This window comes from Schistocerca americana, chromosome 7 (assembly GCF_021461395.2).
Source record: "Schistocerca americana isolate TAMUIC-IGC-003095 chromosome 7, iqSchAmer2.1, whole genome shotgun sequence".
Lineage (NCBI taxonomy): Eukaryota > Metazoa > Arthropoda > Insecta > Orthoptera > Acrididae > Schistocerca > Schistocerca americana.
In genome coordinates this window covers 48,666,783-48,678,072 of record NC_060125.1, presented here as the reverse complement: position 1 = coordinate 48,678,072, position 11,290 = coordinate 48,666,783, and the positions used below count along the sequence as shown (strand labels likewise).

Below are 11,290 nucleotides of genomic sequence, written 5' to 3'. Positions count from 1 at the left end.
GCTCTGAGCACTATGGGACTTAGCATCTGAGGTCACCAGTCCCCTAGAACTTAGAACTACTTAAACCTAACTAACCTAAAGACATCATACATATCCATGACCGGTTCCAGACTGAAGCGCCTAGAACCGCTCGGCCACACCGGCCGGCAGAGGGGAATCGGTCAGTTAAACAGAACTCGCATTATATGAAGTATTGTGAAAAGGAATGAAGCGTACAACTAAGCGTACTATGAAACACTTAGCGCACTTAAGCAGAATAATTTCTTGCAAGGCTGTAGCTCATTAAATAATTTTACATGTGAATAAGTTCCCAGCTTTGGAAATAGATCTTAATTTGGAAATAAACATTAATTCATTATATGTGCTCTTGAATATAGAGCAGGCAACGGCCTCACCGCAGTGGATACACCAGTTCCCGTCGGGTCACCGAAGTTAAGCGCTGTTGGGTGTGGCTGGCACTAGGATGGGTAACCATCCGGGACGCCATGAGCTGTTGCCGTTTTTCTGGGTGCAGTCAGCCTCGTCATGCCAATTGAGGAGCTACTCGGCCGAATGCCAGCGGCTCCAGTCACGGAAAACCATCGTAACGTCCGAGGGAGCGGTTTGCTCTCAGCTAAGGATGACAGGTCGGTCGGATGGTCCCGATGGCCCACTTGTGTCCTAAGGACGGAGTGCTCAATATAGAACAGAGGAGGAGCAAATACGTAATGCAAGAGTTCTGTTGTGACGGCAACGACATTAAGGGCCGGCCGCGGTGGTCTAGCGGTTCTAGGCGCTCAGTCCGGAACCGCGCGGCTACTACGGTCGCAGGTTCGAATCCTGCCTTGGGTTAGTTAGGTTTAAGTAGTTCTCAGTTCTAGGGGACTGATAACCACAGATGATAAGTCCCATAGTGCTCAGAGCCATTTGAACGACATTAACACATAACAATTATGGAGATTAAAAAAAAAAGCAGATAAGAAAATAAACGGACAAGAAAAATGAGAAAAAGGAGAAAATCCAAGTGGTGAGTAGTACAAATAAGGCGGCTAATTCAAAATGGCTGACTACGTTTCTGTTGTTCATGTTGTGTAGTAATTACTTGGCCGACAATATTATCAGTAATCGGCAGGCCATGCAGTTGTATGTAATGAAAAAGTACCTCAAAAAAAAAAGCCGAGATTAATTCATTCAGACTTTCGTAAGATTTCAAAGTGGTTCAGAGATCGAGAAAGTGCTTTAAATGTTCAGAAACGTCCAACTGTGCGCCTCTCAGAACGCCAATGTCAGTGTATCACAACTGGTGTGAGTCACTTCAAACAAACACCTGTGACAATTTGTAGGAAGACGAAACTGAATAATCTATATGAGTGCCCGGTGCAGTGCCATAGGATCACTGTTGTTCACTTTATCCATAAATAATCTGACGGAGAGGACTACTGTTGGCTGATGACGCTTGGTACACGAGAAAATATCGTCGCTGAGAGACTGTAGATGGGTAGAGAATGACTTCGACAAAATTTTTATTTGGAGTGATGAATGAAGCTTGCTATAAATGTAGCAAAACGTAAGTTAATACAAATGAGTAGAAAAACACTTCTGTAAGTTTCGAATTCAGTATTAGTGGTGAGCTGCTTGATGCAATCATCTAGATTAGTTATCTAGGCGTAACGTTGCAAAGCGATATGAACTGGAACGAGCATTTGACGGTCGTAAGGAGGGCGAACGGACGTCTTAGATTTATTGGGAGAAATTTAGGAAAGTGTAGCTCATCTACACTCCTGGAAATTGAAATGAGAACACCGTGAATTCATTGTCCCAGGAAGGGGAAACTTTATTGACACATTCCTGGGGTCAGATACATCACATGATCACACTGACAGAACCACAGGCACATAGACACAGGCAACAGAGCATGCACAATGTCGGCACTAGTACAGTGTATATCCATCTTTCGCAGCAATGCAGGCTGCTATTCTCCCATGGAGACGATCGTAGAGATGCTGGATGTAGTCCTGTGGAACGGCTTGCCATGCCATTTCCACCTGGCGCCTCAGTTGGACCAGCGTTCGTGCTGGACGTGCAGACCGCGTGAGACGATGCTTCATCCAGTCCCAAACATGCTCAATGGGGGACAGATCCGGAGATCTTGCTGGCCAGGGTAGTTGACTTACACCTTCTAGAGCACGTTGGGTGGCACGGGATACATGCGGACGTGCATTGTCCTGTTGGAACAGAAAGTTCCCTTGCCGGTCTAGGAATGGTAGAACGTTGGGTTCGATGACGGTTTGGATGTACCGTGCACTATTCAGTGTCCCCTCGACGATCACCAGTGGTGTCCGGCCAGTGTAGGAGATCGCTCCCCACACCATGATGCCGGGTGTTGGCCCTGTGTGCCTCGGTCGTATGCAGTCCTGATTGTGGCGCTCACCTGCACGGCGCCAAACACGCATACGACCATCATTGGCACCAAGGCAGAAGCGACTCTCATCGCTGAAGACGACACGTCTCCATTCGTCCCTCCATTCACGCCTGTCGCGACACCACTGGAGGCGGGCTGCACGATGTTGGGACGTGAGTGGAAGACGGCCTAACGGTGTGCGGGACCGTAGCCCAGCTTCATGGAGACGGTTGCGAATGGTCCTCGCCGATACCCCAGGAGCAACAGTGTCCCTAATTTGCTGGGAAGTGGCGGTGCGGTCCCCTACGGCACTGCGTAGGATCCTACGGTCTTGGCGTGCATCCGTGCGTCGCTGCGGTCCGGTCCCAGGTCGGCGGGCACGTGCACCTTCCGCCGACCACTGGCAAAAACACCGATGTACTGTGGAGACCTCACGCCCCACGTGTTGAGCAGTTCGGCGGTACGTCCACCCGGCCTCCCGCATGCCCACTATACACCCTCGCTCAAAGTCCGTCAACTGCACATACGGTTCACGTCCACGCTGTCGCGGCATGCTACCAGTGTTAAAGACTGCGATGGAGCTCCGTATGCCACGGCAAACTGGCTGACACTGACGGCGGCGGTGCACAAATGCTGCGCAGCTAGCGCCATTCGACGGCCAACACCGCGGTTCCTGGTGTGTCCGCTGTGCCGTGCGTGTGATCATTGCTTGTACAGCCCTCTCGCAGTGTCCGGAGCAAGTATGGTGGGTCTGACACACCGGTGTCAATGTGTTCTTTTTTCCATTTCCAGGAGTGTATAAAAGGAGACCTCATATAGAACACCAGTACGATCCATTATTGAGTATATCTAAGATCCCCACCAGGTCGGTTTAAAGGAAGACGTTGAATTTCTTCAGCGGTATGCTACTAGATTTTTTAGCAGCAGGTTCGATCAGCATGCATGCATTACACAGATGATTCGTTAACTGAAATGGGAATCCCTGGAGCAAAGACGACGTTCTTTTCGCCAAACGCTATTGAGAAAATTTGGACAACCGGCATTTTCAGCTGACTGCAAAACGATTCTGCCGCCGCCAACGTACATTTGGCCTAAGGACGGCGAAGACAGGATAAAAGAAATTAGGGATCGTACGGAGGCCTACGAACAGTTGTGTGTCCCTCGTTTTATTTGTGAGCGAACGGAATGTTGATATGGTAAGTGGTATTCTCCACCACGCGACGTACGGTGGCTTGCGGAGTATGTATGTAGATGTAGATCGTAATCAAAACTGGCTGCAAAGTTCGGTTCACTTGCGAGATACTGGGAAAATGGAGTCAGTCTATAAAGCACAAGGGACGATCGGAAAGTGACGCACAATGTATTTTTTTCTCCTCTGGTATTGCAGCTGGAATGTTGAAATTTCACAGCGATGTAGTTTCGAGTTTGAGCAACAGAAGGTATCTCTGCAGCTCTAGCGAGAGGAGCCTGAACTACGAAACAAACGTGGCGCGCATGTTACTGTCATCAACTTGTGAAGAGCACAGAAGTGTAATTCCATATTTGTGGGCCAAAGGGCATAAACCGAGTGAACGTCACAGGGACATGCGCGGCTGTATGGTCCTTAGCAATGTCTCCGTTTGGTGTGCATTCTTCCAAGAGGGCCGTATGAACCTTAGCGATTCTCTATGCTCTGGCCGGCGGCCGGTAACAACTGCAGCCCCGCAAAATGCCGGAGCCATTGATGCAGCAATTTTAAACGACTGGCGTGTGCATCTGCGAACGTTATCGCAGCTGTTCAAGATTTCCTAAGGTGCTGTGTACGATATTGTTTGTGACACTTTCAAATTTCGTAGTGATAGTGTTCGCTGGGTGCCTAAGAACCTGACAGACAACCTCAAGGATCAGCGAATGACAAGCTTGGATCAGTTATTGCGTTACCCCGCAGAAGGGCGTGACTTTATGAAAGCAGTCGTCGCTGGTGATGAGTCGTGGGCGTATCATTGCACGCCCGAACCAAGCAGACCTCTATGGAGTGCAAACATGCTGGTTCCCCAATACGAAAAAAACTGACTCAGTCTGCTAGGGAAGTGCTTTTCACGGTGTTCTAGAACATGCGTAATGTGTTACTAGTGGACTTTGTTGAACACGGGACCACTGTCAATGCTGAAGCCTACATTAGAATTTTGTTAAAGTTGCATTGTGTCTTTCATGATAAATGTCACAACATTAATGCTGACGGTGTCAAATTTCTTCATGACAGCTATCGTCCCCAAGTTGCTGCTCTTGTTAGTTAGAAAATCGCCAAATTTGGGTGGGAGGCGATCCAGCATCCACCATACGTTCTGGACCTTGCACGTCGGATTTTCAGCTATTCAGTCTCATGAAGAAATCACTAGCCAGCCAACGCTTTATGACAGATGCAGAAGTGAAAACAGCCGTCCACACATGTCCATATTCAACCAAATGCCGGCCAGGGTGGCCGAGAGGTTCCAGACGCTGCAGTCTGGAACCGCGCGACCGCTACGGTCGCAGGTTCGAATCCTGCCTCGGGCATGGATGTGTGTGATGTCCTTAGGTTAGTTAGGTTTAAGTAGCTCTAAGTTCTAGGGGACTGATGACCTTAGAAGTTAAGTCCCATAGTGCTCAGAGCCATTTTCCAACCAAGTGGACTGCTACGAACAGGGCATAGTGAAATTGATATCGCGATGGGAGAAATGTGTTGAGAACGTTGGTGACTATGTAGAGAATTGGATAAAAAATATAAGGTCACTTTTTTATTTTGTTACCTATTAAGCTTGATGGTAACAAAATTATTGTGCCTTGCGACCAATCTTAGAATGTTACAAATGTGTGTGGCACCTGTACCGAACTGGTGTACAAAGAAGGGCAGCACGTTTGGTCACGTGTCTAAAATTATCTGACGGACTGAAACTATGTTCCGGACGGGACTACAAACCGAATGTTTGCCTTTCGTGGGTACCGCCCCCCCCCCCCTCCGCCTCTCCTACTCACTACAAGCAAACACACCACGGGTCACAGTCTGTGCGCACAGCTTTGCTAGCTGCAGTACCTCTCTCTCGCTTTCCACGCTGTGCGAGCATTGCCAGTGAACGGCAAGTTGTCGAGTCCGACCAACACGGCCCAGCATACAGTTCTAATCTTGCTGCAGACTGGAAAATTTCTTTCCGGGTCACAGATTTGTTCGACTTACTGAAGAGCACTGTGGAAATTCTGGAAAACTTATGTAAAACCAGCAAACACTTGAAGACAGACAACAAGTATCCCGAGAAAGTCTTTCTACAAAGTTATAAGGCCGAATATTAAGCGAGGAAATTATAAATATACACACATCAAAACAAGTTTTGCATCACTTCAGTTCCCAGAATTCCTGAAGATAGACGTTGACTGTGGCTCTTGTATCACAGACACAGTCCCTTTGACAGTTCAGAGATGTCACTAAATCCGCCCAAAGATGTAAACAACCATACATGAGCAGCGCCTAATAGTCGGAGGGGATCCGACAGTTCCAGTCATTCCAGCAGGAAGGAGGTACACAGCTCGTGTTGTCTGTAGTTCAACCGTGCCTAGACGGCCAATACCGCGGTTCGATTGCTTGCGCATTGTTACTTTATGCCAGTAAGGGCTCTCAACAAGGGAAGTGTCCAGGCGTCTCGGAGTAAGACAAAGCGCGTGCCAATATGTTCTCCAGACATGAACTCTATTGAACATGCCTGGGATAGATTGATAAGGGTTGTTTATGGACGGCGTGACCCACCAACCACTCTGAGGGATCTACGCCGAATCGCCGTTGAGGAGTGGGACAATCTGGACTAACAGTGCCTTGATGAACTTGTGGATAGTATGCCACGGCGAATACTGGCAGGCATCAATGAAAAAGGACGTGCTACTGCGTATTAGAGGTACCGATGTGTACAGCAATCTGGACCACCACCTCTGAAGGTCTCACTGTATGGTGGTACAACATGCAATGTGTGGTTTTCATGAGTAATAATAAGGGCGGAAATGATGTTTATGTTGATCTCTATTTCAATTTTCTGTATGGGTTCCGGAACTCTCGGAACCGAGATGATACAAAACTTTTTTTGACGTGTATATTACAGTTCCCCGTGTGTCTCTTCCGTAGGGAACGCAACGACAAGGTTAATATAAAATCACAATCATCAGTTTCTTATCTTCAAAGAAACCATGTGTCACGATCGACATAATTCACACTGTCATAAACGTCAGCTGAGATTGAGATACCAGAGCTGTTCACAGACTGATAACAGTATTCTGGAAAACGGTCATCATAAAGATCAGACCTTATGTACCGGAACAAAAAGAAGTTATACGATGATAAGAAACAAATAAATCATCATCTTCATAAAAAGCGTTTGTGAACAATAACTTAGTATTCGTGAAGGCTATTTAAACTCTTTTTCAAAGATGCTTATCATCTACTGCAATCTTCGAAGAGTGGTTTAGCATGCGTGGTACTTAAATTTATGATCCGTGCTACACCTGTTTGCAAAATACTGATAACGATATTGAGACTGCCGTTTCCAATCAGCAAAATCAAAATTAATTATACTTCTGTTTCCTTGTCCTTAGTGGATAGTATTCAGTTTTAATGAGTAAATTGATTGTCACTAATGAAACCGTTAGACAACGGTAACGGCGCGGGATTAGCCGAGCGGTCTGAGGCGCTGCAGTCATGGACTGAGCGGTTGATCCCGGCGGAACTTCGAGTCCTCCCTCGGGCATGGGTGTGAGTGTTTGTCCTTAGGATAATTTAGGTTAAGCAGTGTGTAAGCTTAGGGACTGATGACCTTAGCAGTCAAGTCCCATAAGATTTCACACACATTTGAACTTTGAACAACGGTAACGGAAGACGAATGTCTCTCAAAACCCGTGACGTAGGTTTTACCAAGCTGCTGACTCGATGGCAGATCTCCGGCACCTGCGGTGGCAGCCAATGAATATATATTATTTCAGCTTTTTTTTAGGACGTTGGACTAAAGTGCAGTCCCCCAGCAGATTGGTGTAGTCATCAGATTACACAGTTCTAACAATCTCAGTATGTTTTACACAATGTCACAGGCAATGAAATTTTTTTTCATGAACTCCTCTCCAGCCTTTGGAGATGACACTCACCATCCTGGACATCATGACCACCTACTTAATAGCCGGTATGTCCACCTTTGGCAGGGATAACAGCGGCGTCGCGTCGTGGCATTGAAGCAACAAGGCCTTGGTATGTTGCTGGAGGGAGTTGGCACCACATCTGTACGTACAAGTCGCCTAATTCCCGTAAATTCCGGGGAGGGGGCCTATGAGCTCTGACGCCACGATCAATCACATCTCAGATGTGTTCGATTGGGTTCAGATCTGGTGAGGTGGGGGCCCAGCACATCAACTGGAACTCGCCACTGTGTTCCTCGAACCACTCCACCACACTTCTGCCCTTATGACGTGGCGCATTATCTTACTGAAATATGCTACCGCCATCGGGAAACATGACCATCATGAAAGGGTGTATGTTGTCTGAAACCAGTGCACAATACTCCTTGGCCGTCATGGTTGTAAGTAGGCTGTTTAGGTTTTTATGTTGGTAACGCCACGTAGCGCTCTATATGAAAATCACTGACTGTGCTGTGTGAGGGCTGTGGTTGGTTTGCATTGTTGGAGTATATGCTGTTGTAGTGTTGGGCAGTTGGCTATTAACAGCGCGTAGCGTTGGGCAGTTGGAGGTGAGCCGCCAGCAGTGGTGGATGTGGGGAAAGAGATGGCGGGGTTTTGAGAGCGGATGATCTGGACGTCTGTCCATCAGAGACAGTAAATTTGTAAGACTGGATGCCATGAACTGCTGTATATATTAAGACTTTTGAACACTATTAAGGTAAATACGTTGTTTGTTCTCTATCAAAATCTTTCATTTGCTAACTATGCCTATCAGTAGTTAGTGCCTTCAGTAGTTTGAGTCTTTTATTTAGCTGGCAGTAGTGGCCCTCGCTGTATTGCAGTAGTTCGAGTAACGAAGATTTTTGTGAGGTAAGTGATTTGTGAAAGGTATAGGTTAATGTTAGTCAGGGCCATTCTTTTGTAGGGATTACTGAAAGTCAGATTGCGTTGCGCTAATAATATTGTGTGTCAGTTTAGTGTTGATCAGAATAGGTAAAGAGCGAAATGTCTGAGTACGTTCAGTTCTGCTCAGCTGTTTGAAAATCAAATAACGTAAGAGGTTTATCAGCACAGTAATTCATTAATTTTTCTAAGGGGACGTTTCATGGTCTCTTCCGCGAGCTGCACTAGTACCAAAGATGGTTACGTGACTATTCTCCAGAGCATAATTGGGCCGCCGCCAGCTTGTCTCCTTCCCGTAGTGCAATGTCAAGGTTCAGATGGCTCTGAGGACTATGGGACTTAACATCTGAGGCTACCAGTCCCCTAGAACTGAGAATTACTTAAACCTAACTAACCTAAGGACATCACACACATCCATGCCCGAGGCAGGATTCGTACCTGCGAACGAAACGATCGCGCGGTTCCAGACTGAAGCGCCTAGAACCGCTCGGCCACAACGGCCGGCGGAGTGTCAAGGAGCTGTTCCCCTGGCACAAAACTGACTCGCGCCCTCTCATCGGCATAATGAAGAATATATCGGGATTCATCAGACTATGCAACGATCTGCCACTTTCCCAACGTCCAGTGGCTATGGTCACGTGCCCATTTCAGTCGTAGTTGCCGATGTCGTGGTGTTAACATTGGCACTTGCACGGGTCGCCGGCTGCGGAGACCCGTCGTTAAGAGTGTTCGGTGCACTGCGTATTCACATGCACTTGTACTCTGCCCAGCATTAAAATCCGATATTAGTTCCACCACAGTTGGCTGCCTGTACTGTTTTACCAGTCTACCCAGGCCCATGACGCCTGGAGGTTGTTTCAGCTCGGTTTCGCCACGTGTTGAAGGCTCTCACTACAGCGCTCCCCGGAAACCCGACAAGTGGCGCAGTTTCCGAAATGCTCGTGCCGTCCATCACAATCTGCCCTCGGTGAAGCTCAGTTCGCGCGCCTGCCCCATTCTACACGCGGACGGCACGTTCGCTGAGACTACATGTGCCGTGCGTGTGTCTGACTAGCAAGTCATTCCTTGCCAGGTGACACTGCTATAGCGTGCACAGGTTTGCATCGGTAGTACGTCGATAGTCATAATACTCTGCCTGATCAGTGTATTTACATAACCTGACAAGACGAAATGGAGTGAGGCCATATCAGATGAAAGAACGGCGCAAGAGGTCTACCGTATGCGTGGGTCATTCACCTGTAGGAAGCTTAAGGCGTCGCTTGCACGGAAAAGGGATGATGAAGCAGCAGCCTTCACGCTCCCAGGGCGCCTCGTCCCCCCACTGCGAGGTGAGGCGCATATAGAGTGTACACATTGGGACCAGAACATGATGAACTCCGCCTGTCTAGGACGAAATCAATGGAAACCTAGATGGAATCTGTAGCGATTCGCCGGCCGGTGTGGCCGTGCGGTTTAAGGCGCTTCAGTCTGGAACCGCGTGACCGCTAAGGTCGCAGGTTCGAATCCTGCCTCGGGCATGGATGTGTGTGATGTCCTTAGGTTAGTTAGGTTTAATTAGTTCTAAGTTCTAGGCGACTGATGACCTCAGAAGTTAAGTCGCATAGTGCTCAGAGCCATTTGAACCATTTTTTTGTAGCGATTCTAAAGTGCTAAGTGATTGTCGGAACTGTATGTACGAACAAAAGATTAATCGAACCGTCTGGTAATCGGTTGCTTCCGAAGATTCCCTCGAGGTGTGAAGGCTTATCCCCACTTCGCTAATGAGGGACATATGGGTTGCGGCAAGAATTTAAAAGTTTACAGATGAAGCAATTTAGAATAATAGAACAGCTGCAACATGAAGACAATCCTCAATCCACTTTCATACCACAATTTACCTAATAAAAATCCTATGTCTGGAAGTGTACTTGTAGATCTGCGTTGTATAACGCCAATGAAAAGTCGTTAACGAAAGAACACTAATCACTTCCCATCTGAGTGTTCAAATAATCCGCCGCCAGCCTCGCCTATTTTACTTGCTGTAATATTCAGGAATCGTAACATGAATGATTAAAAGTCAAGGTAAGCGCTTGGATCAATACGGGAGACAACACAACAGATAGATTTAAGTAACCTTGAACAATTATATTACGACTACGACACTTACATCTGCTCAGTTCGACCAGGTGATACAGAAGAAGAATCTAAAGAAACAGCGCTCTTTTTTTTTTTACTCCCAGTAGCTTTGAATGCACCACTTTTACAACTTCTGGACATTTGGGTTTGTTAATCACAATCTTTGAACATACCGGTACGTTAAAATCGTGGCTTCCTTATAAACGAAAGAAGGTTTTATTATTAGACATCATTACATTACCGATTATGAGAATAAAAAATTCAGGCAAAAATATAATGAGACGTTTTATCGCCCGTTTGAATGTAAAAAATAAAATATTTGAAGACTAAATTGTTAAGGAAACTTTATCCATGTATTAACTTCTTAAAAACATTCAAGATAATTGGTTCATTGACAGGTATACAAATGATAACGTTACTGATTTTTAGCCTGTGTGGCCGAGCGGTTCTAGGCGCTTCAGTCTGGAACCGCGCGACCGCTACGGTCGCAGGATCGAATCCTGCCTCAGGCATGGATGTGTCATGTCTTTAGGTGAGTTAGGTTTAAGTAGTTCTAAGTTTTAGGGGACTGATGACCTCAGCTGTTAAGTCCCATAGTGCTCAGAACTGATTTTTATGTTTCAGTACTTAATGAGAACTCAACAATTAGTCTAACGTTATTGGTTCATTTATCAAAACAGCGGAGAGTGGGACATCACATTCTATACATTTAGTATTTTGACTAAAAAT

The 11,290-nt window shown here is 46.7% G+C and overlaps 1 pseudogene; it reads left to right on the top strand.

The window, feature by feature from the left end:
* The first annotated feature begins 381 nt into the window (after nt 1–381).
* On the top strand, nt 382–499 carry LOC124623261 (annotated as a pseudogene).
* The last annotated feature ends 10,791 nt before the right edge of the window (nt 500–11,290 follow it).